The following is a 24,206-nucleotide window of genomic DNA, read 5'->3' on the forward strand; positions in this document are numbered from 1 at the left end:
AGGCTTCTCTTGATTGAGACAGAGCGTGTCTCAGATTTTCTGTTTTTGATGACCTCCCCGGTTTTGAGGTGTACTGGTTAGGTATTTTGCAGAATAGTCCTCAACTGGGATTTTTTCCCCTCATGATTAGACTGGGATTATGTGTTCTTGGAAGGAAAAACACACTGGTACACACTGTCACTTGTTTTATTACTCTTGGTGTTGACCTTGATCACCCGCTGAGATAGTTTGTCGGAGCTCTCTACCCTAAAGCTATTCTTCCCACTCCTACCCCATGTCTGTACTATTGGGTGACCTTTTCAATGCAGAAAATTTTCTTTACCTTAAAGAGTTACAATGGTACACAGGCGTGGAGGGGGTTTGGAGAATCCCCTCCCCGAGAGGGCGGCGCTTGCGGGGCCCTTCGCGGAAAGGATGGGGAAGAAGGGGCTCCATGCCGACCTCAAGGTGCTTCAGGCCACTGGCCGCTGGAAGGCCAGCAGCTTCCATCACCCAGCTCCAGGAGGCGGCTCCCGGCTTTCTGGCCCAGGAAGGTTCTCACCTGGGGGCGGGACGGCGCTCAGGCCACGCCCCACGGGGCCCCGGCCACGCCCCTGGAACGAACGCTCCGCCCCGGGGTGTGTTCAGACTGCCGTGCTCCGAGGGTTTTCCTCCCAGCTGGCTCCTCCTCCTGCCCTGCCCTGGTGGCTGCTGCGCCCCCAGGTCGCTAGTGTCCCCGGTGCCCTGAGTGTCCCGAGAGCGGAACGGGACAGAGCTCCACGTCGACCAAAGGCGCCGCTCCCGGAACGCCGGCGGAGAGAGCCGCTGCTGCCCGCGTCCCTTTTCGCTCCTCGCGGCCCCCTACCCCTGTGGCCAGTGGCCAGGTGAGTGAGGGTCCCCAGCCGACCGAGGGCACGGGACTGGGCAGCGGCAGTGCGCCGCGATCCCCGCGGCTGAGGCCTGGGACTACCCCCCTTGCCCCTTCCCGGCCCTGCCCTGCGGCTTCCTGGTTGCACTGCAAGAAGGCGCGGGGCGGGGCGGGGGGGTGCTGTCTGGCTGGTCCCGGACGGTTGGTCCCGGAAGGGCTGCATCGGCCTGCATCAGCTCGATCTACAGCGGGGACTGTCCCCATGGTCAGGGTCACGTGGTTGTGCTGTGCAGCCGGGGTCGGACTTAGCGGGCCTGGGCCGGCTTGGGACTTGGTGATCCTGCGACCAGAAGGCGACTGGCTGGTGTGGGCCATGGCCGGTGGCCCGGTCCCCTCTGACCCAGCCGAGTTCTCGAGTGTTGTGTGTGTGCCCTTCCGGGAAAGGCTTGTACCTAGGAGAGCTAGTAGAGAAGGCTGCCTTCAGGAACTTTTTCCCAGAACTGGGAGTACACAAATTCCTGGTAGCTGGTACTGTTGGAGTTTGTTTGTAAGGCACTTTATTTGGGGAATGTGGGGTTCATCCTGGGTGCTATGTTCACCAATAAGTTTATCTCCTTTCTGTTTTCCCCCATCTTCAGCCTTGAGAGGGTTTCAGGGATGGATTCTTGGACTTTTATGTCCCCTGAAGGCTTAACAAGGTAGAAACCGAGTCTGTTGTCTTAAAGGAGTGTTGTGAAGTTCCTCACATAGAGACTTTGGAGGGCAAAAGTTAAGCGAGCCAGTGCTCGCCAAAGTGGGAAACAGTCTGCCTGGGGTATTTCTGTCCCCATCCCTCTGATCAGTGACTTTTCTGTGGAGAGGGGTGTTTTAGGACAGACCCTGGGTATTGAGGTAGCCAGCTGCTCTGCTCTCTCTCCCCGCCCTTCACTTTGTTCCCGGCTGCCCTGACCTGGGCACTATTAGTGCTGTGAGGGGCGAGCCTCTGCCCTGCCCACACGACAGGAACAAAAGCTTGCAGGGCAGAGCCCTGCTGAGTCCAGGAGCTGGACAGGCAGGGCATGTTACCTTGCTCACCACTAACTGGCTCTCATTAAGTTCCCTCATTCCTTCCTTGCTCAGTCAATTGTTGAGAATTCCAGGAGGATTAACAGGTACCCTTCCCTCAAGGCACTTTCAGTGATGTAAGGTGATCCGTAAGAGAGGCTAGGGCAATTTGTTGCCCTGGCGTTGGGTGCTAACCTTGGGCTTCTGCATCCCTCCCTAATCTTGTCTCTTACTAGTCTTGGTTTCTTCATCTTTAAAATGGGTTTAATAACAATACCTACCTCACAGGGTAATTGTGAGGATTAAATGAGTTAATATATTTAATAACTGTAGAGCTCAGTCACTGACCTGAACAGGTGGTGACTGTTATACCATGCCTGTGTGATCCAGGTGGATGTCACCCAGAGTAGACATAAAGCTTACAGCAAGGCCTGGTGCAAGGAAACGACTGCGAATATCAACTATAATACTAATAATAGCTGTCACTCCCTTCATGCAGCCGAAGGTCCAGCCAAATTGAACTGCTCTTCTCCTGACCCGTCCCTCTGTCTTAGCTCATGCTGTTCCACCCGTCAGGAGTGCTCTCCTTCCCCCCTTTCTGCCCATTATTCACCAGTCTCCTAGGAACCATCCAGGTGCCTGTTCACAGCAGGAAGGGACAAGACATACTCTGAGCCCGTGCAGCTCTCCTCCAGTCCTTTGGTACTAACCCACTTCTCGATGGGCGTAGTATTTGTATGGCCACGTGACTTTGCTCTGTCTTTTGTCTCTGGAGGGTGGGGGCTGTTTCTTACTCATCTCTTGGTCTCACAGCACCCAGAATGGGCCTTGCCTAATGTGAGTGCCCAGCAGATGTTAGGTGAGTGAGAAGCAGGCCAGGGAAGTAAGTTTTCCCTGTTGTTAAAATATTAGACATGGAGATGGACATGAGTCCAGACTGAGAGGTGGGAGTAGGAGCTGGCTGAGACGCCAAATAGGAGGCCCTTTGACTGCTTTATGTAGCGTTTGTGTAGTCAGGCCAAGGATGACAGACAGGGCCCATCCTGGATGGCTGTTCCTAGAAGGCCAAGATAGATTAGTGATGCCTTGGTCACGTGATTTGGAGGAGGATGGGTAGTTTGGGATAAAGGAATGAGAATTGAGTCAGAACAGGTTAGTATAGGTTCTTGAGAATTCACTGCAGAATACGGGGAGTGGGGGGTGGGGGGGAAGCCCATGTGGGCAGGGGGTGAGTGTAGAAACGGAACCTGTGCTGAGTGCTGGATGTCCAGGGGTCCCAGGGCCTTTCTGGCGCTCTCTCTCCTTCTGTCTTTTTAGCTGCCGTCTTCTCCCGGTAAGCCTGAAGCAGTTCCTGACACTTGGTCCCATGAGGGCACGTGGGGGAGAGTCTGTGTGTGGATGTGCTGCATAATTACAGCTGAGCAGGCGCACTCAGGTTTCTCTGGATTTTTCCCTTATAACACCCTCTGATCTCATTGCCCCAGCACGTCAGGAATTTGAGTGGTCTCTAGATAGGAAAGGTCTGAGGGGAAAGGGAGAAACTGGTTTCCTTGGTGGGAAATTGGACTTTTAAAAGGAGTTGTTGAAATTCAGCGGCGCTTTCTAATAACCACTGAAACCATACCACATTTGGCCTACTGACCCTGACTCCTGTACCCTGTGAAAGAAAGGTCTGATGTCACATGGTGGTTTTATTTAGGGGGATTGTAACAGGACAGCCTGAACAGTGACTCGAACCATAGCTGACCATGTTACACTGATGTGAGCACTTAATGGGTGAGGGCAACCAAGGTGTCAGGAGATAGCTCATCTGAGCTGGGTGACCTGGGACAAGCCATGTAGCCACTTAGGCTCCCAGTGTTCTGGATGGTGAAATGCTTACCTCCAATGATTGTTTGCAGAATCTGGTGAGAACATGTTTGTTAAAGGGGTTTGAGACCAATTAGGGGTGGTGATGACAGTGGTGATATCTTGGGTGTGTCACTGCAAGGAACCTTGAAGCTGGGGGTGTCATGTGCAGGTGGTTGACACCTGTCTCTGCGATCCCCTAGTGTCTCGTCTTCCAGGGGCTTGTACTCCTGAAGTGACCACTGCCTTAGCAGAACCGAAGGGAGAGGGATCACTTCCGAAGTTCAGAGGGAAGTCAGGTGTTCCCTGCCTCTTACACCTGGAGCGAGGGGAGAGGCTAGCGTAGAGGACAGTGAGATAGGAACAGTCTGAGTGAGGGGAGAGAGGAAGAAAACACAGGCTGATAATTGGGAGGTGGAGGGAGCAGATGGCAGGTTAAGCCCTAGGAGTGGCAAGTCGGGAAAAGGGTGTGTATGTGGGAGGGCTGGTGATAGCAGATGTGAGTTTGTTCTGTCCACCTATAAAAAAGGTCATGGCTATTTTTAGGAAGTGGGTGACAAGGCATGTTTCTGTTGAACTCAGCATTAATGAGTACCCACTGTTTGCCTAGCCTCATGTTGTGTGCACAAAATCAGAGGCCACCCCCACCCACCCTAGGCTGTTCCTCTGCATGCCTGAGAAATGGGACACTGGATGACAAACAGGTCCGGAGCGAGGGAGATCATGGATTCAGTTTTAGACATGTTGTGTTTGAGGTGGCTTGGAGATACCAAGTAGGCAGGAGGGGTCCTGGCTAGAGGAACAGTTTTGTCTAGGTTGCATCTGATACCAAGGGCTTGGTGAGATTGAGGAATTTACCTGGAACAGCTGAGTAACAGAAGATGAGCCAATAAAGGATCCAGAAAAAGAGCAGTTGAGGGTGGGGAGGAAAACCCAGACAGAGTCCCACACAGAAGCCAGGTGAGCCTGCTTCAGTAGGAGGGAGTGGCCAGCGGTGGCTGGGAAGTGACGTGGAGAAAATTGGGCACCTTAGCTGTGGCTATTTTTGTGGAGCCAGATGGAATGAATGGGTGGGGGAGTAGCAGGAGATGAGCTGGGTGTAGATCGGCATTGAAGATGTGCACTTTGAAGGGGAGGAGAAAGATTGGGTGGTGCTGGAGGAGGACTGCCTTCAGGGGCGTTTCTGTTTCCTCAACCCATTCTCCCGTCCCACCCCAGAAGTTAGCCGCGTGGGTGCCGCTCTGTCTCTTTCCATGTCACTTTGACGCAGGTACCTGCGTGTTTCACCAAATGGATATATGCTGTACAACACACGATGTAGCTTGTGCTTTTGATTAATTTATCATGGACAGTAACTCCGGGTCACTGTTCTCCAGGTCAGTAGCGGCTGTGGAATGTTCTATGTATAATGTTCAGATGTACCATAATTTATTCAGCTTTTCCCTTATTGATGGGTACTGAGACCGTTGACTATTTTTGCAACTTAAAACAGTGTTGGAGTACACAGCCTATAGGATCCTGATTGGAATGTCATTGAATGTATTTATTAATAAGGAAAAGTTGACATTTTTCTGATATTAAGGTTTCCAAATTAGTGACAGATTACAGACCTTATAATATGTCTTTACTAGATACTATGAAGAGGATTCTAACTGGAATTGCTGGAATTTAAATATATAAATATATATAGAGAGAGAGAATGTTTTGTATCCTTTCTACTTTTTTTGTGTTTGTTGGTCATTAATTTCAACCTTTATCTCTAGTCATTCCTTCTTTTTGCATATTTTATTGCTCTACTTTTAATATAGAAATTAGTTTGTTTATTTTTAGTCACTTATTTTAATTTAAAAAGCATATAAAGCTCCACATTTTCCTTTATATATAGCTCTAGCTACTGGACTTTTGTATGAAATGTTCACCTTTCCATTGCTTTCTAGTTATTATATAGAGAAGTTTTGATCTAAGGATTATTTAGAAGATGGGGTCCTGAATTTATGAGTAGTTTCGTAGGGGATGCAGCATGATCATATTTTGTTGTTGACCATTATATTTATTGAGTTATGATTAGTAGAATGTGATTAGCAAACTCTCTTTTTAATGGGCTGTATTAAGATTTTCCTTGTGGCCAACTAACTACACGATCGATATTGAAAGGCTTGATGGACATGAAAGAAGACTATTCTCTGTGGGACACAGACTAGAGATTCCTGTTACCTTGAGCTTGCCCTCTCCATCCTTGCTTATTGATCTGTCAGATTCTGAGAAGTGTATCAAAAACTCTCACTGTAATCTTTTTCAGTCAGGCTCTACTTAACATTTGTTCTAGCTTGGTGAATTCAGCCTTCATATTCGATATATGCAGGTTTATCAAGCTTGTCTTTGTGGATTGTACCCAGTGTCACTTGTTGCTTACGTAGTGCTTTTGGTCTTTGGCCTTAAATTTCATATTATCTATGTTTTAGGAGAATAGATTGCCAAGGATCTGGGAGAATCCTTCCTTTACAGTCCCAAAACTAATAAATAAGTGCGTTTTATGACAGTAACTGAAAGGCTTAGAAATTTAGAGGTAGGCGTCAGTCAGTTAGAAGCCGGTCAGCCGTGCCCCTTTTGTTTCACTTCAGGCTTATGTGGAGTATGTAGTAATTGGGACTTCCCCATCTGTTTCTCAGCTCTCGAGCTCCCCCTCCTTGACTGTCACAGTGTTCCCCCTATAAGCAGATTTTTTTGGAGGGATGGGTAGAATGAGATTTGCCTGCAAACCCCAGGGGACAGGCCTCTTCCCTCCCTTTGTGGTTTCTGCTTCCTTTAGATCCAAGGACATAGACCACTCTGACTTGCAATTATGTTTCCTTCCTCATTTTGTGGTAGCAAGGTGGACTTTGTTCCCCAAGAGATACTACAAAACAGTACACAAAAAGGACCCATGGCCAAATATCAGATGTATTTGGCCGTGGGTCCTATGCTCTTTTGTGTGCTTGTTTTAAGTCACATAACCGTTTAAAGGGACTAGGATGTCTAAATCTTGTTTTCCAAGTTCTGTTTTTCCAGATAAAGGTAAATGGCTGAAAAATGGCTGGAAAAAACCCCTCAGCCTGCTGAGGCAGTATTATTGAAAGTCCTCAACATATTGCTCATGCTATTATTTCCACTTGTAGTTTTTCTCTGTGTTTGTGTAATATGTTTTTGCCCAACCCTTAATTTTTAATCTTTCTTACTCACTTAAAAAAAAAAAAAATGTTTCTCCTACAATCAGCATGTGACTGGGGCGGGGGAGGGAGAAAGGACGTCAGAAGACAATGATGGTAGCAAACTGAATGTAGTAGCTTGTGTCTTTGGTAGAGAATTCAGACTGTTCACGTGCCGGATATTCTTGATTTTTTACTCCTTGTATCTTGTTTTCTGTTTATTATTTAGTCTACTTGGTTGTTATTTCTTTCCTGATTTCTGCTATCTTGGTTAATTTTCTCATCATTCCTCATCCCCACCCCCCTGCATTAAGGTTCAAATTCAGTCATGAATGAAGAGAGGTGCTTCTCTCTCTCTGCAGAAATTGGAGTTTAGGGTTAATAAGTGTCTGTTCCATGAAGTTGTCCAGGCATCACACTCCATATGTACGTATGTAAAGTTGCTCCCAGCATTCTCTAGGGCTATGGTTTTTAAACTTGAACGTGTATGAGAACAACCTGGAAAGTTTGGTAAAACCTAGATGACTGGACCTCACCTCTAACGGTTCTGCTGTAGGTGGTATGTGGATGTGGTGGTGCCTGAGAATTTTCATTTCTAATAGGTACCCAAGTTGTGCTGATGCCGCCAGTCTGAGGACCACATTTTAGGTTGCACTGCTCTTCCTGATTTGCGGCATTTCCCTTACCCGCCTGGACCAGGACAGCTGGCTTTCTCATCTCCACGACAGGGCCCTTATTTGGCTGCCAGGGATGCTCCGAAACATAGTCCTTATTTGGAACTTCCATGTGCCAGGCTACAGTTAGTGTTCTGTTATAGAAGCAAGAGGTGACAGATGGTTTAAGGGGGACAACTAGAAGTTTCTAGAACACCGCCCATTGCTGTCCTTAATTTGATGCTACTACTGTGCTTGTCAGTATTGCCATTGGCTAAACCAGTATTCCTCAGGTTAGGATGTGGGAATGGTGCCTCGTGACAGTGGAGAGCCAGCTGGTAGTGCAAGGCATGGTGGCCTCTGATCCTGTGGGCTGGTGAAGAAACTGGCAAGCTGCAGCTGCGTCTCTGAGAATCCTCGCTGCTTCCAGGCTGTTCCCAGTAGTCAGGTCTGGCAGCCACACATTCTGCCACTTGGAGCCACCTCCTGATCTCACAGGCCCCATGGGATTGGGGGGCCCCTCTAAGACCCAACTTTGGGATGGGGAGTATCTTTCTGTGCTTCCTCCCTTCAGCTTGCCTCCCTCAACTCCAGACATTGCACACAAATGACTAGTTTGGGTAGAGCTTGGGGGCAGAGGCCATTTGAACCCTGAACTGAGCTGGGGCTGATGGTCAGGCTTTTCATTTCCCAAGTCCATGCTCCAGCGGGAAGGTGGAGTGGAGCCCTGAAGTGTGCTGAGTGGAGGGGAGCCTCCTGGGCCTAATGCATCCGCCTGGAAGGGGAGAAACATGGCTCTAGTGTTTGTCCTGCCCCAGCCAGTCCTGAACCTCTGCAGGCCCCTCTGCTCTCTGGGCCTCGACTCGCACCTCAGTAAAATGAGCCATTTGAACCAAATGATTTCACGAAGGCCCCTTCCAGCTCCAGCGTTGTAGAATTCCTGTGTGATCCAAATGCCAATGCACTGGGAATTGACTTATTTCTAAGAGGTGTCTTTCAGAGTCTCCTTGCTCAAGTTCAGTCCCTCAGTTGGGCCTAGACACTGCCTCCTTGCCAGTCCCCCAGCCAGTTTTGCCCAGATTTCTCCAGGCTGGGCAGCCCCAGGTGCAGCCCTGGGAGGGTAGTGTCTGAGGTTCTGCTTGGCTAATGATTGATGTAGGCCTCAGCTATTCTTAATTCATGGCATGTGGGTGGGGAGGGGAATGTTTATAGCACTTTCTGTGGGGTTTTTGTTCAGTGCCTGGGAAAACACGTCAGGGTTGGTGGAGTGATGCCCTGGGGCTCCCTGGCTTGTTTTGTGGATTAATGGCACGCGTGACCCACACCTCAGGTGAGGCAGAGCCCCACGAGGAAAGTCCCTGCAGAGATTAGGGCCACCTACCCGCTTCCTAGAGTTAGGGATGCTCGTTACACCTTTGAGGTCCTGCCTTGGCATGGGGGTGGGGAGGGGAATGTCCTAGTGTCCTCTGCCCCCAGAATTCCTGGAGCCTACGTACCAGAAGCTCTAGCAAAAGCGGCCGTCAGAACAGGTGCCACCCAGGGTGTGGGAGAGATGAATCAGGGTCCACTGGTGTCCTGTCGGTGTGCGTCGCCGACCTCGCTGTGCTAGCCCTGTACTAGCTGGTGGCAGGAGGAGGAGAGAGCTGTCCTACAGCCTGGGCACTGATTCTGCCTGGGAGGCCTCGGCAAAGGCAATTCTGGCTCTGGCACTGGTTGGGTGTCTAACCCTTGCTTGTTGGTGATCATTTCCGAACCTTAGTTCCCTTGAGATGGCAATACCTATCCTGTAGCAACACTGTGAAAGGTAATGAGGGGTATGTAATGAGGTAATATATGTACCGCTCATAGGTATTGAAAAAATAGGAATATTATTAGAACACTAGAGAGCATAGAGAACATTTTAGGCCAAGGGCTGGGAAGCTCCAGGAAGGAGAATCATTGCGGGTGGAGAAATAAGGTGGGCTTCCTGAAAGAGGTGGGGCTCCATCTGGCTTAAAAGAAGGCCAGGGTTGACAGAGGCTTAAGGAAGGCTTAAAGGAGACAGGAGGACAGACCAGGTAGAGGGGCTATCTGAGCAAAAGTCCTAAAGATGCAAAGTGCTGAGGTTTCGCTTGGCTGAGCTACGATCAGGCATTTCCTGCAATTTTTTTCCATCGCACATATACCTCTGGGAACCTTCCATTTTCTTGCCATGGCACAGTGTCACTCGTGTGGGGAGAGTGGCACTTTGGCAGAGCTTAGGATCCCACCTGCACAGGGGTCAGCCCATGCCTGAGATCTGAAAGAGAATCTTTTCCTCTAGTGTGTTCTGTAAGCTCTGGTGGGGATTTATTTTCAGCTTCCACCTGTGCAAGGCTGGCTGGAGCTCTCGCCACCATTAGAAGAGCAGCCCTCAGGAAGTGCTGTGGATGAAAAAAAGGGTTCTATGGAAAGTAACCGCACAAGATGATCTGATCCTATATTCCTAACCGGGAAGGTCCTGGGTAGGGACACCCCAGGCCTATCACTTCTTTAGTAAAAGGTTTATCTTTGCCTTAAGGAAGCCCTGTCCATTGTTTCTGTGCACCTAGAGTTAACACACCTTTAAACTGTAACCACCCTCCAGATCACATAACTTTAGACTATCCTGTAATCTGATCCCCATTTTGCTTTCCCCCACCTCCATGTAATTTTCCTTATTTCCATCCTTAATTTTAAATCCATAAAAGAAGCTGCAAAAGTGTTGTTATTCTCCAGAGTATTTGGGATCTTGCTCCCCACCATATGTTGTCAGTTTGGCTCAAATAAACTCCTATAAAAGTTCTCTACAGGTTGGACATTTCTTATATCGACAGTGCAGGGTGCCTCAGCCACTGGGAGCTGGAATAAATACTCTGTCAGGTCTTCTAGGTTTGAAGGGACTGGGCTTTCCCAAAGCTGTTTGAACAGGCCCCAAGGGCTGGGTGAGGGCCTATCAGGGCCTCCCTGGTAGAGGGCCGGGGACTGACTCCCTGCTGCCTTTAGATCTTTAGTCTTATCCACCATCCCTCTCTCCCTAGTGTATTGTGAGAGAGGATCTGTGACAGATTTTCCTATGGAGGTGAGATGGCTCATGTATCTTAACTGGCAGAGCCCCAAGTAACATCTATTCAAATCTTTGATTACAAATACAGGTGCTTGCAGGGACAGCCCATGTAGGGACAGTGGGCCGTTGAAGCAGGCACACCTGGCTGAAGGAGGCAGCTGCTATAGCCATAGCTGTTTGTCACCACCCAGAAATGTAGGACCCTTGTTGTCAGGTCTCCTATTTTTCCATTTAAAAAAATCAAGTCAGAGAATCTCTTTTGCAGCCCCGCCTCTCCCCACAAAGAAATAAATCTTTGTGAACTACAAAATACAAAACCTTCACAAAGCGCCAGGTTCTGGGCAGCAGAAGTTGACAATGTGGATCCCTCCCAGCCCCACTCATTTAATAGGTGAGGGAGAGATGCCCAGGAGAGTTTTGGGTTTGTCCATCAGTGGGGAGAAATGGTTTTCTAGACACTCGACCCACCCCTCCTCAGCTCATCCCACCCCTCCTCAACTCCCAAAGATCAATTACCTGATCAGCTTTATCTCATTCTTCCTGGGAATGGCTTTTAAACAGGTCCACAGAACAGCTCGTGGGTATTTTCCTGTAATGGCCTTATTGTGTTTCTCTCTGGCTGAAGGGAGAGCTTGGAGCAAGCGAGGACTTTGTTTTTTCCTCCTCTGTCCTCTGGGAGTCTAGCTGAGAGATGGAATTGCTTTGAAGCTAATAGAAGTTCAGCTTCAGCCCTGCCCCCCTTTTGGGCTTATGGCCCTTCCAAGCCCCTGGGAGTGAATTCACAAAGTCTTGTGGTTTTGTAAAATTTGCCAAAAAGTGTTGTTATGTATTGATTTCTTAAAAAGGGCCCCTAAAGTTGTGTAGACTCCAGGCCCCTTAAAACCTGGACCTCCCTTACAGATGTTGGTAAAAACCTAGGGATTGGCTGGTGTCTTGCCTTTTGGACAGTGAGCTCTTCTCGGCTTGGGGGCAGCAGGTGGGGGTCCTGGGCCAGACTTGTTAGGATCTTGCTGTGTCACCTTGGCATGTCACTTCCCCCTCTCAGGTTGTCAGTTGCTCCATTTGTGAAATGAGAGTGGAGGTGGGGTGGAGGGGAATGAACTGAGTCATCTCTAGGGCTGAGTGACCTCGGGTCCTGGCTGACTGGGTGTGATTGCCCAGCTTGTGCAGATCAGACCTTTTCCCTCCCTAGAGTATTTGCGTGGCTGGCTGGGTGTGTCAGGCCTGGTCACATGGCTGGGTGTGTCAGGCTTGGTCACGGAACTTTTGAGACCCTACAGCCCTGAGTCTCAGCATGACTCATGTTGACTGATAGTGCAGGTGAGCAAAGCTTTCTTGCTCTTATACCCAGACACACAGGAAAGGTGAGCTCCTGATGCCTCCTTTCTCAGTTGGGATTGGTTTTCTTGTGGTCTTGGTGGCTTATTACTTTTCTTGTCAAAGAAAACTTGCAGAGTTAGGGCGACTTGTGCATAGATTTCTTATACAGAGAGCAGAGGCCTTTTCAAAGAGGACACCATGGAAGGATCTGGAGGGAAGGAGAGAAGCAGTGACAACTATATATTTGTTTTCTATTGCTGCTATAACAAATTACCACAAACTTAGTGGCTTAAAATCACAACCTTTTTGTGGTAAAATATATATAACGTAAAATGTACCATTTTAACCATTTTTAGGGGTGCAGTTCAGTGGCATTAAGTACATTCACATTGTTGTGCTACTATCACCACCATCCGTCTGCAGAACTTTTTCAACTTCCCAACCTAAAACTCTGTCCCCATTAAACAGTAACTGGCCATTTCCCCACCCCGAGTCCCAGGCAACCACCCTTGTACTTTTTGTTTGAATGTGACTACTCTGGGTACTTCATGAAGTGGAATCATAGAGTATTTATCTTTTTGTAACTGGTGTTAAAAAACAAAATTTAACTGAGTAAATTGGAAGATCTAAAATTGGCTTTATTAAGCGAGTGATTCGTGAATCGGGCAGTATCCCATCTACTAGTAGCTAGAGGGGTGCTCTGAGGGGTTGTACAAAATGGAAGCTTTTTATAGGAAGAAGGGTGAGGCAAGGGAGCTATTAAGAAAAGAAAGGATTATTTTGGGGCCTGGACATTTTTTCTTTGGGGGAAGAAAATGGAAGGGGTTTTTATCATGCAGATTGCCTCTTTCTATGGTGGGGGTGGTGGGGGGCGTGGAGAGGGCCCAGGTGACTTTACCTCCATGTTTGCCAGAAAACTCCTGACCTGTTGATTATGATTATGTCTCTGTGAGGGGTTGAAAGTGCAATTAGATCAGGTATTAAATCTAGATTTGGTATCATGGACTTCTAGTGGTGCCATTTTGGACCTGTGGTTTTTTTTCTTTAACACTGGCTTATTTCACTTACAGAATATCTTCAAGGTTCATTCATGTTATAGCACGTGTTAGAATTTCCTTCCTTTTTAAGGCCACATAATCTGTAATGTATATTACCACATTTTATCTGTTTATCTGTTGATGGACATTGTGGTTATGTCCACGTTTTGGCTGTTGTGAATAATGCTGCTGTGAACACGGGTGTACAAATATAAGTCCCTGCTTCGAGTTCGTTTGGGTATGTATACCCAGAAGTGCAATTGCTGGGTGGTTAATGTTTTGAGGAACCACCCTACTGTTTGCCACTCACTGTACCATTTTACCCCATGACTTTCGTGTCTTGCAGTTTTGTCTCATGGTTCTCTCTTATTGGCAGTGTTGTTTCTTTTCTGGAGGCTCTAGAGGAGATTCCATTTCCTTGTCTTTTCCAGCTTCTGGAGGCCATCTGCTTTTCTCAACTCACGGCCCCTTCCTCCACGGATGGAGTCCCGCTCATGCTTCTTATCTTTTCCTTTCATCCTTGTTTCTCCTTATTCTTTCTTTTCATCCTTAACACAGCCAGGAAAGGACTCATGTAATTAGACTGGGCCCACCTGGACAATCTAGGCTACGCTCCCCATCTCAGGGTTGGTCACCTTAATCACATCTGCAAAGTCCCTATTGTCATATGAGGTAACGGTCACAGGTTCTGGGGGAGAAGGGTACGGGCTGTCTTTTGGGATTTTTAAAATCTTTTTTATTTTTCATTTAAAGATTTTATTGGGGAAGGGGAACAGGACTTTATTGGGGAACAGTGTGTACTTCCAGGCCTTTTTTCCAAGTCATGTTGTTGTCCTTTCAATCTTAGTTGTGGAGGGCGCAGCTCAGCTCCAGGTCCAGTTGCCGTTGCTAGTTGCAGGGGGCACAGCCCACCATCCCTTGCAGGAGTCGAGGAATTGAACCGGCAACCTTGTGGTTGAGAGCCCACTGGCCCATGTGGGAATCGAACCACAGCCTTCGGAGTTAGGAGTACAGAGCACCAGCCGCCTGAGCCACTGGACCAGCCCTCTTTTGGGATATTTTTGAGGGACCTAGTCAAGGACCCAGATGTTGCCTTGATCTTGGGCTTTGAAATGCCCTCCACCCCCACCCCCCCACTCCTTCCCAACACTGCACTGAATCCCCACGCCCACCCCCCAACCCCGTGTAGGCTGGACTACTGATAGAACAAGTTTAGGTGCATGTCCAGGATCTATGATGACCCTTTTTTTCCTCTCCGAACATCAGAGCCTGCCCTTTTTGGCCACGTGGGAGAGAATAACACTGGGTGAGCTGGTCACAGAGTGAAGAGAATTATCCGTACTTTATCAAGTTCTTTCCTGCTCTCACTTTATTCAGTCCTCACAGTAACTCCAAGGTAGATGGGTGGGTTATATCATTCCAGACAGATTGGAAGTCCAGAGAGGTTAGGTCGTCAGTGAAGGTCATACAGTAAGTGGTGGAGTTAGGACCCAGACCCTAGCTCCCAGGCTAATAGGTCCTAGGGAGTAAGTTAAAATTAACTGAGTACCTACTATATGCTAATAAGCGACATGGTGAATAACTTTGTATGTGTGTATCCGTACACACTATGTGGCTGTGACATAGTAAGATGGATGTATTTTCCATCTCACAGCCACATAGTAAGATGGATGTATTTTCCCCAATTTTATAGGTAAGGAGAAAGGCCCGAAGAAGTCAAGCAACATGCCCAAGGTCACACAGCCAGCAAGTGATAGGGCTAGGACTAGAATCATTGTCACTGTACTCTAAACCCTGTGTCACCCTGGTTGCCCAGCAGCCCTGTTGGAAGGTGATATCAGAGCTGTGGGCTCTGGGTAGAATCCATACAGCAAAGCCGAGAAGTCTCTTGTAACTGTCCTGTGATGTTTGTGGCTCTTGAAGGGGGGTGTGGGTTGTGCTGAGATTGGGGAACTGGTTTAGAATGTGGGACAGACAGTAATTGGGGGTGGTAGAAGGTCCTGCAGAGAATCTGGGGTTGGACCTTCTGAGACTCAGTGTCACGATGCTTACTTAGGCTGTGTGACCTGGGGTGAGCCACTCAGCTTCCCCATCCCTCACCCGGACGAAGGAGGGGTTCAGAGAAGGCGCTCCCCAAGTTCTCTTCCAACTGAGCCATGGAAAGTTTGCGTTGTACAGATAGTAACTGCTGTGGGGCTTGGAGTGTGGGGCACCTCTGTGGGCCGAGGTGATGCTGGAGAAATGGCACGTATGTTGGACTTTGCAGGAAATGGAGGGACTTGAGAGCTAAGTGTAAGCTGCGAGGAGGGCTGTGCCTCTGGCACTTGTGCTTGATATACATCTGCTGGTCCCGCCTACTTTGTTTCTCAGGCTGGTCCTGGGAGGAGCCCCTTCTGATCAGGTGGTGTGATTGGGAGCAGCTTCCCCCATCGGAAGTGGTGAAACAAAGACACAGACCTGTCTCCCCAGTCTGAACTGCACTTAGAAACACAGCCCACAATTTCCTTTTACTTTAGGGGAAGGGGAGTGTTTTCTTCTGTCCTGACTATGCCTTGAACTTAAGACTTGGGTGAGGGGCTTTTTTCTGTTGCTGCTACTGGCTTATCACAAGGACCTTGGTGTCTACAAGGACTAAGTGTTGGGTTTCCGGAAGCCTGTTTGGTGTGGGCAGGTGGCAAAGGGCAGTCTCCCCATGAACAGGAATGAGCCAGGTTTGCCAGGGAGTTGTGCTGTGGAGCAGTCGATAGAGAGACCTCTTGTGTGAATCTCTGTGCCTGTGAAAGTGGTCCTTCTTGCCTCAGTCCCTCCGCTTCTCATTTCCAAAGACCTGGTCTGGACAGGCAGCTGAGAGGAGAGAAAACGGTTTCTGTCAGGGTGGAGGGCTCAGAGTAGCAGTATAGGCGGTATTTACAGAGCGTTGGTTCCAGGACCCCCGCAGATACCAAAATCCAAGGCTGTTCAATTCCCTTATATAAAATGGCATAGTGTTTACGTATAGACTATGCAATCTGTCTATATACTTTAAATCATCGCTAGATTACTTACAATACCTAATACAATGGACGTAGTTGTTTTGCTATATTGTTGGTTGAACCCGTGGATCGGAAGCTGTGGATACTGAGGGCTGGCTGTCCTGACAAGGTCCAGGGTGCCCGCAGGACTGGAGCTTTGTGCAGAAAGAGGCCCTGCTTCTGCCAGGCCTTCTTCCCAGGCAGGTTTCTTTCCCAAGAGGCCTTTTCAAAGACCCCCTCCCGCCTCCTCACAACCTCCCCTCACAGTCAGCTTCTTGACTCTGCTTCCTGCTTTCCCCATTCCTGGAACTTGGACCAGGCTCTGGGCACCCAGGGATGCGGAGGAGATGGAAAGAAAACATTGCCGATTTCCTATTGGTGGTTTCTCCTTGGGAAGATGGGAAAATCCGACACAGCCATGTGCAGGACACCTGCCTAGTACAGGTCCTGGTACAGGGCTGCGCCTAGTGGGAGAAGGAGCTGGCAGACTTCATTCCACACCTCCCATCCTCTGCCCTTCATGCTGTTCCGACTCTCCCACCGCTCCTGTTACTCCCCCACCCCTACCCCATCCTCGCCCTGCCCCCACATTTCTCATCCTGACTATTATCAAAAGGCCCAGGGTCCTCTGGGACCCTCTAATCCTGTTTGCTCTTTTATATTGGAGAAATTGATATGATGAGAGATTAAGTGATATCAGAATATATTTGATATTAAATGGTTACCATTCACATTTTACAGATGTGGGAAACTGAGGCCCAGAAAGGCTAAGTAACCTGCCGAAGACACACCTAGTGCAGAGCACTGGGATTTGAAGGAGGGCAGTCTGGCCTCAGAGGTCATGTTCTTCCCACTGCCCTCCACTGCCTTTAATGAAGTACCTGGGATCGTGGTGAAACCTGACATCCTGCGTCCTAATCCCTTGCTGTTCCAGTTAGTGTTTTTGAAGTTTCAGTCTTTAAAACACAAGTTTCTGGGGCCGGTGGGCTCCATGAGGAAGTAAAGCAGAGGTGAAAGCCATGGGTTTTGGAGCCTGACTGCCTGGATTGGAATTCTGGCTCATTTAACCAGCGGTAACCTCGCACGAGGTACATAATCTCTCCACACCTCAGTTTCCTTGTCTCTAATATGGGAAGCATAACCTTATTATTTGTCTTTTAGAGTTGTTGTAAAGTTAAAATCCATGTAAAACACTTAGCACAGTGCCTCGTCCATAATAAGTATTTAATAAATGTTAATTATTCTTATTATTGCCTAATAAGTTTGGGAAATTTGAGTTAAAGTTAAGCAAGCTCCTTCGTTACAGGACTTCTCAGAGTCTTTATTATACTATAATGAATTGGCACTTTCTCGGAAGGGGATGTAGTAGGCAGAATTTTCCAAAAGTTTTGGATACTAATCTCTTTCTTTATTTAGCTGGGTAGCTGGTAAATTCTCAACTTGCAAGATGTCAAGCTGGTGCCGCAGAACACAGTTCAGAAAGCACTGAGCTGCATGTCATGCAGCTTGTTACTGCTTGGGAGACTGACCTGGGGACGGGGGTCCAGGTTAGGTCTGAGCCAGACTTGGAATGACTGTATGTGGCAGAGTTTGGGCTTCCCTCCTCCCCTCCACATAGGTGTGGGGAGCTGAGACTCCTGAGGGTTTCTGGAACCTCCCAGGCATGAGAAATGGTCTTGGCCAACCCCAGTTCAAAGCACAGTTACTGCACTGTCTTCCTTTTGCCCTCGGAGGAGGGGTTTTAAAGTAGGTCACCAACTAATGGCAGGACTGGCTGGGACCACCAAACAAGCCAACCAGCTCTGGTTGAAATGGTTACAAGTTCTGCAACATGGCCCTGTTACGGGAAGGAAGGCAGTTCTGTTCTCAACAGGCCAAGTTCTAGCACAGACCCTCACCCTAACGTGTCTGACTTGAGTAAGCTGTCTCTCTGGTGTATTTTTTTTTTTTTAAAGATTTTTATTGGGGAAGAGGAACAGGACTTTATTGGGGAACAGTGTGTACTTCCAGGCCTTTTTTTTTTCCCCCCCAAGTCAAGTTGTTGTCCTTTCAATCTTAGTTGTGGAGAGTGCCGTTCAGCTTCAAGTTGTTGTCCTTTCAGTCTTAGTTGTGGAGGGCGCAGCTCAGCTCCAGGTCCAGTTGCCGTTTTCTAGTTGCAGGGGGCACAGCCCACTATCCCTTGCGGGAGTCGAACTGGCAACCTTGTGGTTGAGAGGATGCACACCAACCAACTGAGCCATCTGGGAGCTCAGCGGCAGCTCAGCTCAAGGTGCCGTGTTCAATCTTAGTTGCAGGGGGCGGAGCCCACCATCCCTTGCGGGACTCGAGGGATTGAACTGGCAACATTGTGGTTGAGAGCCCATTGGCCCATGTGGGAATCGAACGGGCAGCCTTTGGAGTTAGGAGCATGGAGCTCTAACTGCCTGAGCCACCGGGCCAGCCCTCTCTGGCATATTTTAGCTGCAAACTGAGTCGGTTAGAAACTAGATAATCCTCAAGGTCCCTTCCAGTGTGGGAATCTATAAATATAGGCTTAGAGTGAAAACCTAAAGAGGTGTCCCCCTCAGGAGTCCTAAAGTCCAAGAGGAGGGCAGAGCCCTGCGAGGTGAAGCCCCCAAGTCACACCCAAAGGATAGCGAGATGTGTGGAGACGAGCGCCTGGCTCCAGGTCACTGACTGGGATACTTTTCCGTGCGAGATTCTCAGAACTGGACTACCTTAAATACACATTTCTGTCTTGCTTTGGACCCCATTCATGCACTGCTCTGGGTTGTTGCCTCTTACTGTCCAGCACAGCGATCTGGGGAGGAATGCCCAGCACTCCCTGGGTGATGTGTAGAGGCCTGGAGCTGCTCAGAGAGGCTGAGGGCTGGCTAACTCTTCATCTCCCCAACAGCGTCAAGGGGTTCACCAGGCAGGAATGTGGATGACCAATTACACTGACCTGACCAAACCTAGCTTTGTGAACTACTCAGTGGTGACCTTTGGGTAGGGGGCTGGAGGGGAGAGGGACTTTTGCTTTTCACTTTGTGCCTTTCTGTTCTGTTTGAATTTCCCTACAGTGTGCTTGTGTTCCTTTTATGTTTTTTAATTTTGAAATGTAATTTATTTTTAGAGCAGTTTTAGGTTTACAGCAAAATTGAGTGGAAAGTGCAGGTTTTCCCCTTCCCCCACACATGTGCAGCCTCCCATCCCTCCTTTTTCTTCCATGTCCCTGGAAGTCAGGCAGGACGCGAGAAGATGTGCATGGTGTGTAGCCCAGCCCGTATCTCCATCTTCCGTTGTGGGCTGGGGGCAGTGAGGTTCTTCTTGTTCTGTGTGATTTTTTTTTGTCTCTTCTTCCAACATAGCATTTCTATATTCCTGGGTTTGGGGACTACAGCTAGGGCCCTTGGGGAGCCCTTGAAATTTAATGGTATATTTGTGTATGTACACGGAGTTCTGACAACTAAGTTCGCGAACTTGTTGCAACGACATTGCTAACCTTTTTTGATATCAGAGGGATTATTCATTATGAGTTTGTACCAGCTGGACAAACAGTTAACCAAGCTTACTATTTGGAAGTGCTGAAAAGGCTGCATGAAAAAGTTAAGACAACTTGAACTTTTTGCCAACAATTCATAGCTCTTGCATCACAACAATGCACCAGCTCACACAGCACTGTCTGTGAGGGAGTTTATAGCCAGTCAACAAATAACTATTGGAACACCCTCCCTACTTGCCTGATCTGGCCCCCAATGACTTCTTTCTTTACCTGAAGATAATGGAAATACTGAACGGAAGACATTTTGATGACACTCAGGACATCAAGGGTAATACGACGACAGCTCTGATGGCCATTCCAGAAAAAGGGTTCCAAAATTCCTTTTTTGGGAGGGGGGGAAAGGGGAACAGGACTTTATTGGGGAACAGTGTGCACTTCTAGGATTTTTTCCAAGTCAAATTGTTGTCCTTTCAGTCTTAGTTGTGGAGGGCGCAGTTCAGCTCCAGGTCCAGTTGCCGTTGTTAGTTGTGGGGGTGCTGCCCACCATCCCTTGTGGGATTTGAGGAGTCAAACCGGCAGCCTTCGGCATTAGGAGCACAGCTCCAACCGCCTGAGCCACCGTGCCAGCCCCCAAAATTGCTTTGAAGAATGGACTAGGCGCTGGCGTTTGTGCATAGCTTCCCAAGGGGAGTACTTCGAAGGTGACTGTAGTGATATTCAGCAATGAGGTATGTAGCACCTTTTCTAGGATGAGTTCGCGAACTTAATTATCAGACCTCATACACAGCTTTAGGGAACAGGCCCTATTACGGTCCCTGAAAAGCCCCCTATGTACCTGCTGTATATTTTCAACTTTCCCCTAGGGCCCTGCGGCTCAGTTCTGATTGGATCTTGGGACGCCTGGGTTCTGGAGCCTGTCCACAGAGCCTACTGCTGGTGATACAGGCTAGAGAGTACAAGCTGGAAAGTGTCCAAGTACCTCAAAGAAAGAGTGTTTCCTAGAGTGTGGAGCTCAGAATCGCTGGGGATGGGGTTGGGGATGGTGCCTATTTAAATTTCAGATTCCCGGGCCCATCCAGGTTGAAGGGCCCAGGATGCCAGGCCCAGGCATTTGCAGTTTTAGCTAGCTCTCAGGTGATTCTCATGCGTGATGATGCAGTTACCCAAAGTCTGGTCCATAGTCAAGCAACATCGGGAGCGTGTTGGAAATGCAGATTTTGGGGGCCCATCCCAAACCTGATTCAGACCTTGTTGGGGAGGGACCCAGCAGCCTGGCTTTTAACAGCCCAGAAGATGGTTGTTTTGCAGACTGAAGTGGAAAAGCACCAATGGAGCCAGAGGGGGCCACAGCTAGTTGTAATTAGGTGCACAGCTGCAGGTAGATGGGCCCAGCGTGGAGGGAAGGGGGGTGTTGGTGCTGCAGTGGCCCCAAAGGAGGCAGGACCAGAGACTGGAAGTTCCCCGGATCCCGCTTTCTAAGAATTGGAGCAAACCTGAAAGAGGCCAGCTGTCTGCCCTATGTCGCCGTGTCAGAGCGCCTGACCAGAGCTGACGTAGAACGTGGATGTGCCCTGGCCTGTCAGAATCACATCAGCAATGTAAAGCATCCCCACCCAGACACTGTTTTACTTTGTGAAAGGACAGGAGTAGGAAAACGGCATTGGAGAGCACAGGAGGTGTGATACTCGGGGCTGCTGGAGAGAAAGCGCACTGCTGGATTGTAATGCACTGTGTTCCTTTCTCTTGTGGACAGTGAGGTTGGATAGGCATTGGAAGGGGCAGGTGGGGGGCCCCTGGAAGCCCTGCCTGAGCTCCCCTCTGAGCCAGGATATGGCAGCCCCGGGGTCCCAGGAATGACTTCACCAAGAACAATAGGCCCTGATGGTGGCTTCTTTTGAGAAGTGGAGGCCAGTTACCCAAAGACTGGATGATGAGTAGACCTCTTAATTTTCAAAAAAGGGAAGAATGTGGACGTTGTGAGTCAGCTGCATGCGGATTCCTGCAGCCTCCTAGGACGAGTAATAGCTGGGTAGTCCCTGGGAGCCAGGGTGGGTTGCCCCAAGCTCTCTGGCTGGTTTGCTTTTCTCCTGGGGGTTATTAGAAGTTAAACTGGAGGGCTCTGTGCATGGAGATAGGTTAGAACCCTCATTTGATGGAGGCCCTCTTTATCCTATTGTGAACGCTATAGGGAAATGTGTGCTGGGTTGTGGTGGAGTTAGGTGGCCAGATAGGTGGTTTGAGTACCAATACCCTCTGTCGTCAAGCCAGGGAGTGGTCAGCAGTGACAGTTCAGGAGTGTCCATCCCTGGCCCTTTCTCTGCGGGTGGATATGAAACAGCTAAGTGAGAGCCCTCTGAGATGTTTGCTGTCTGTCAGAATCCCAGATGACAGTAGGTTATAACCTGGGCAGAAGGTAAGGGAGGAATTTAACCACAGGTCTCCATTTTCCAGAACCCAAGTGTTAGCAGCCCTGGGAGGTGGGGAGGAGGGAAGGAGAAGGGAGTGGGTCACAGACTCAACTATTTCAGGCAGGAAGAAATGGTGGGGAAAGTGACTGTTGTTTCAGGAGAAGAAATTTGGAGCTCTCTTGGGGAAAGGGGAAGACCCAGGGATAAAGGACTGCTCCTTGGACCTGGGATTACACCCGGCTTATGGGGCACTCCAGGGCAGAGCTCATTGCCAGGGGACAGATTCTGACTCTTGCCAGGAACTCTGAAACCCTCATGGGGTGAGTGCCATCACCCTAGGAGCAGGCTGAGGCTGGCCAGGCGGGGAACACCCAGGTGGGGAATACCAGTTGCCGAGTCGCATGATATATTTATATAATAATGCTAACCCCAGGCCCAGAGCGGGGCTGCCTCAGACTGAATAGACCCTGTGTGAGTTATTCAAATCTTGGAAGAACAGCCACAGCCTCCAGTGAGCTCAGAAATCCCCACCTGAATTGGGGCTTTTTTAAAGTTGTTTTTTTAAATGGTCAGTACATACATGTGGCAAAAAAAAATGCAAATATATAAACAGTAAGTTCATTTCCTCCCCAGTTTTTTTCTCTAAAGTCAACCAGTGTTACCCAGTTTTCTTGTTTATTGTTCCAGGGATGGTCTCTCTGCATATATATATATACACACACATCACTAAGTTTGTATGTTTGTGTTTTCTTTTTTAAAAGAAATAGCTTGGTATGATACCTTGATTAATAATGGTGACCATTTCATATCCCCATATAGAGAGCTGGCTAATTCTAAAAATAGCTTGAGTATACATTGTATGGCTCTTGTGATTAATTTCACCAGCCACTTATAGGTGGACCTTTAGGAGTTTGTTGTTGTAACAAAGCTGCAGTCAAATCCACGTGTACATGTCACCTCACACGGGTGTATCTGTGAAATAGATTTCCAGAAGTCGAGTTTTTGGGTCAAAGAGTGTGTCATTTTTACTTTTGACATCTCTATTTTTAATTGGCAATTCTCAGCATATTAATGAGTGTGAACATCTTTAATCTTTAGTCCTTTTTCTATAATTGCCTGTTCACATCATTTGAGTTTCTCTAGTCATTATTGGTCCTTTTCTTATTGTAAAATGTTTTCCCTAAACTTGTCATTTCTCTCATCTTGATGTTTTTCTATTTGTTTCTTATGCAGAAGTTTAATTTTATATCTTTGGGGTTTGGGACCACTTCTTACATTTAAATCTTCGGTCTGGGAGAAATTTATTTTGGGGTATGGAACAGGGTAGCATCCAGTTTTTGTTTTGTTTTGGGTGTTTTCCCCGTCTGGCTGTGGCTGGGGCCTTTGACCTCTTTGCTCTGGGAAGCGATGAGAAGTGGAAGGGGCGTCTTTGGTGCCCAAGCGTCTGCATGGTGGTGATCTGCAGAAAGAAAGGTGCAGGAACACAACTGCAGCTCACCTTGTTCTCTCACAGGGGCCTTCCTCTTTCCCCCATCAGAAGGTTCCTGAGCCATCCATCATTCAGATCCCAAGAGTATGGGGTTCTGGCCGAAGGGTCAGGCCCAGGGCAGGGCCTGGCGGGCTTTGTGCTGACCTTCCACCAGCCACAGAAGAGTCAGCCTGAGGTCAGCACCACTGGAGTCTCAACCATCACACCACAGTGTGCAAGGGAAAGGGTCTTTGGCCTACCCACAGGTAGCCAGTTCTAGCTCTCTCCAAGGTCAATTGGCTATCGTCTGGCCTCCCATGGCCTTGCCTACAGTTACCTCTGGGCCCACTAACCAAAACAAATGACCTCACCCATTGGGCTGAGAACCAGGCCCACCCTGTGGGAACTGGTGGCACTTTAAGAAAGTCCTTCCGCTTTCTTGGAAACAGCATGCCCAGTTCACCAGCATAGCCAAGCAGGGCAACGAGAATTTTGTAGATGGAGAGCAGCCTCTTGAGCAGTGTTTCTCAAAGTGGAGCCCCAAGACCAGCAGCATCTCCTGGGAACTTGTTAAACATGCAAATTCTGGTTCTACTGACTCAAACCCTGCGGGTGGAGCCCACCATTGTATTCAACAAGCCCTCCTAGGGGTTCTGGTGTACTGCAGTTTGAGAACCAGTGGTCTATGCTGGCTTTGGGTCCAGGGCCACCAAGGTGGGCTTACCTCGGGTCAGCAGATGTGATTGTTAAGCACGCCTGCGGGTGTCCTCACACACCCTCACCTGTAATTGGTTGCCTTTGCAAACTGCAGCAGTCATTGATTAGCAAGGGTAGGCA

General features: G+C 48.7%; 1 protein-coding gene across 1 annotated transcript in view; it reads left to right on the top strand.

Moving 5' to 3' along the window:
* Positions 1 to 635: 635 nt before the first annotated feature.
* ANXA11 (annexin A11) overlaps positions 636 to 24,206 on the top strand; it is a 41,750-nt gene continuing 18,179 nt past the window's right edge. The window contains exon 1 of the mRNA XM_019749493.3: positions 636 to 863. The gene's annotated coding sequence lies outside the window, so the exon portion shown is untranslated. The remainder of the gene's footprint in view (positions 864 to 24,206) is intronic.

The sequence above is a fragment of the Rhinolophus sinicus genome, chromosome 15 (assembly GCF_057876585.1).
Source record: "Rhinolophus sinicus isolate RSI-liver-muscle chromosome 15, RSI-T2T, whole genome shotgun sequence".
NCBI lineage: Eukaryota > Metazoa > Chordata > Mammalia > Chiroptera > Rhinolophidae > Rhinolophus > Rhinolophus sinicus.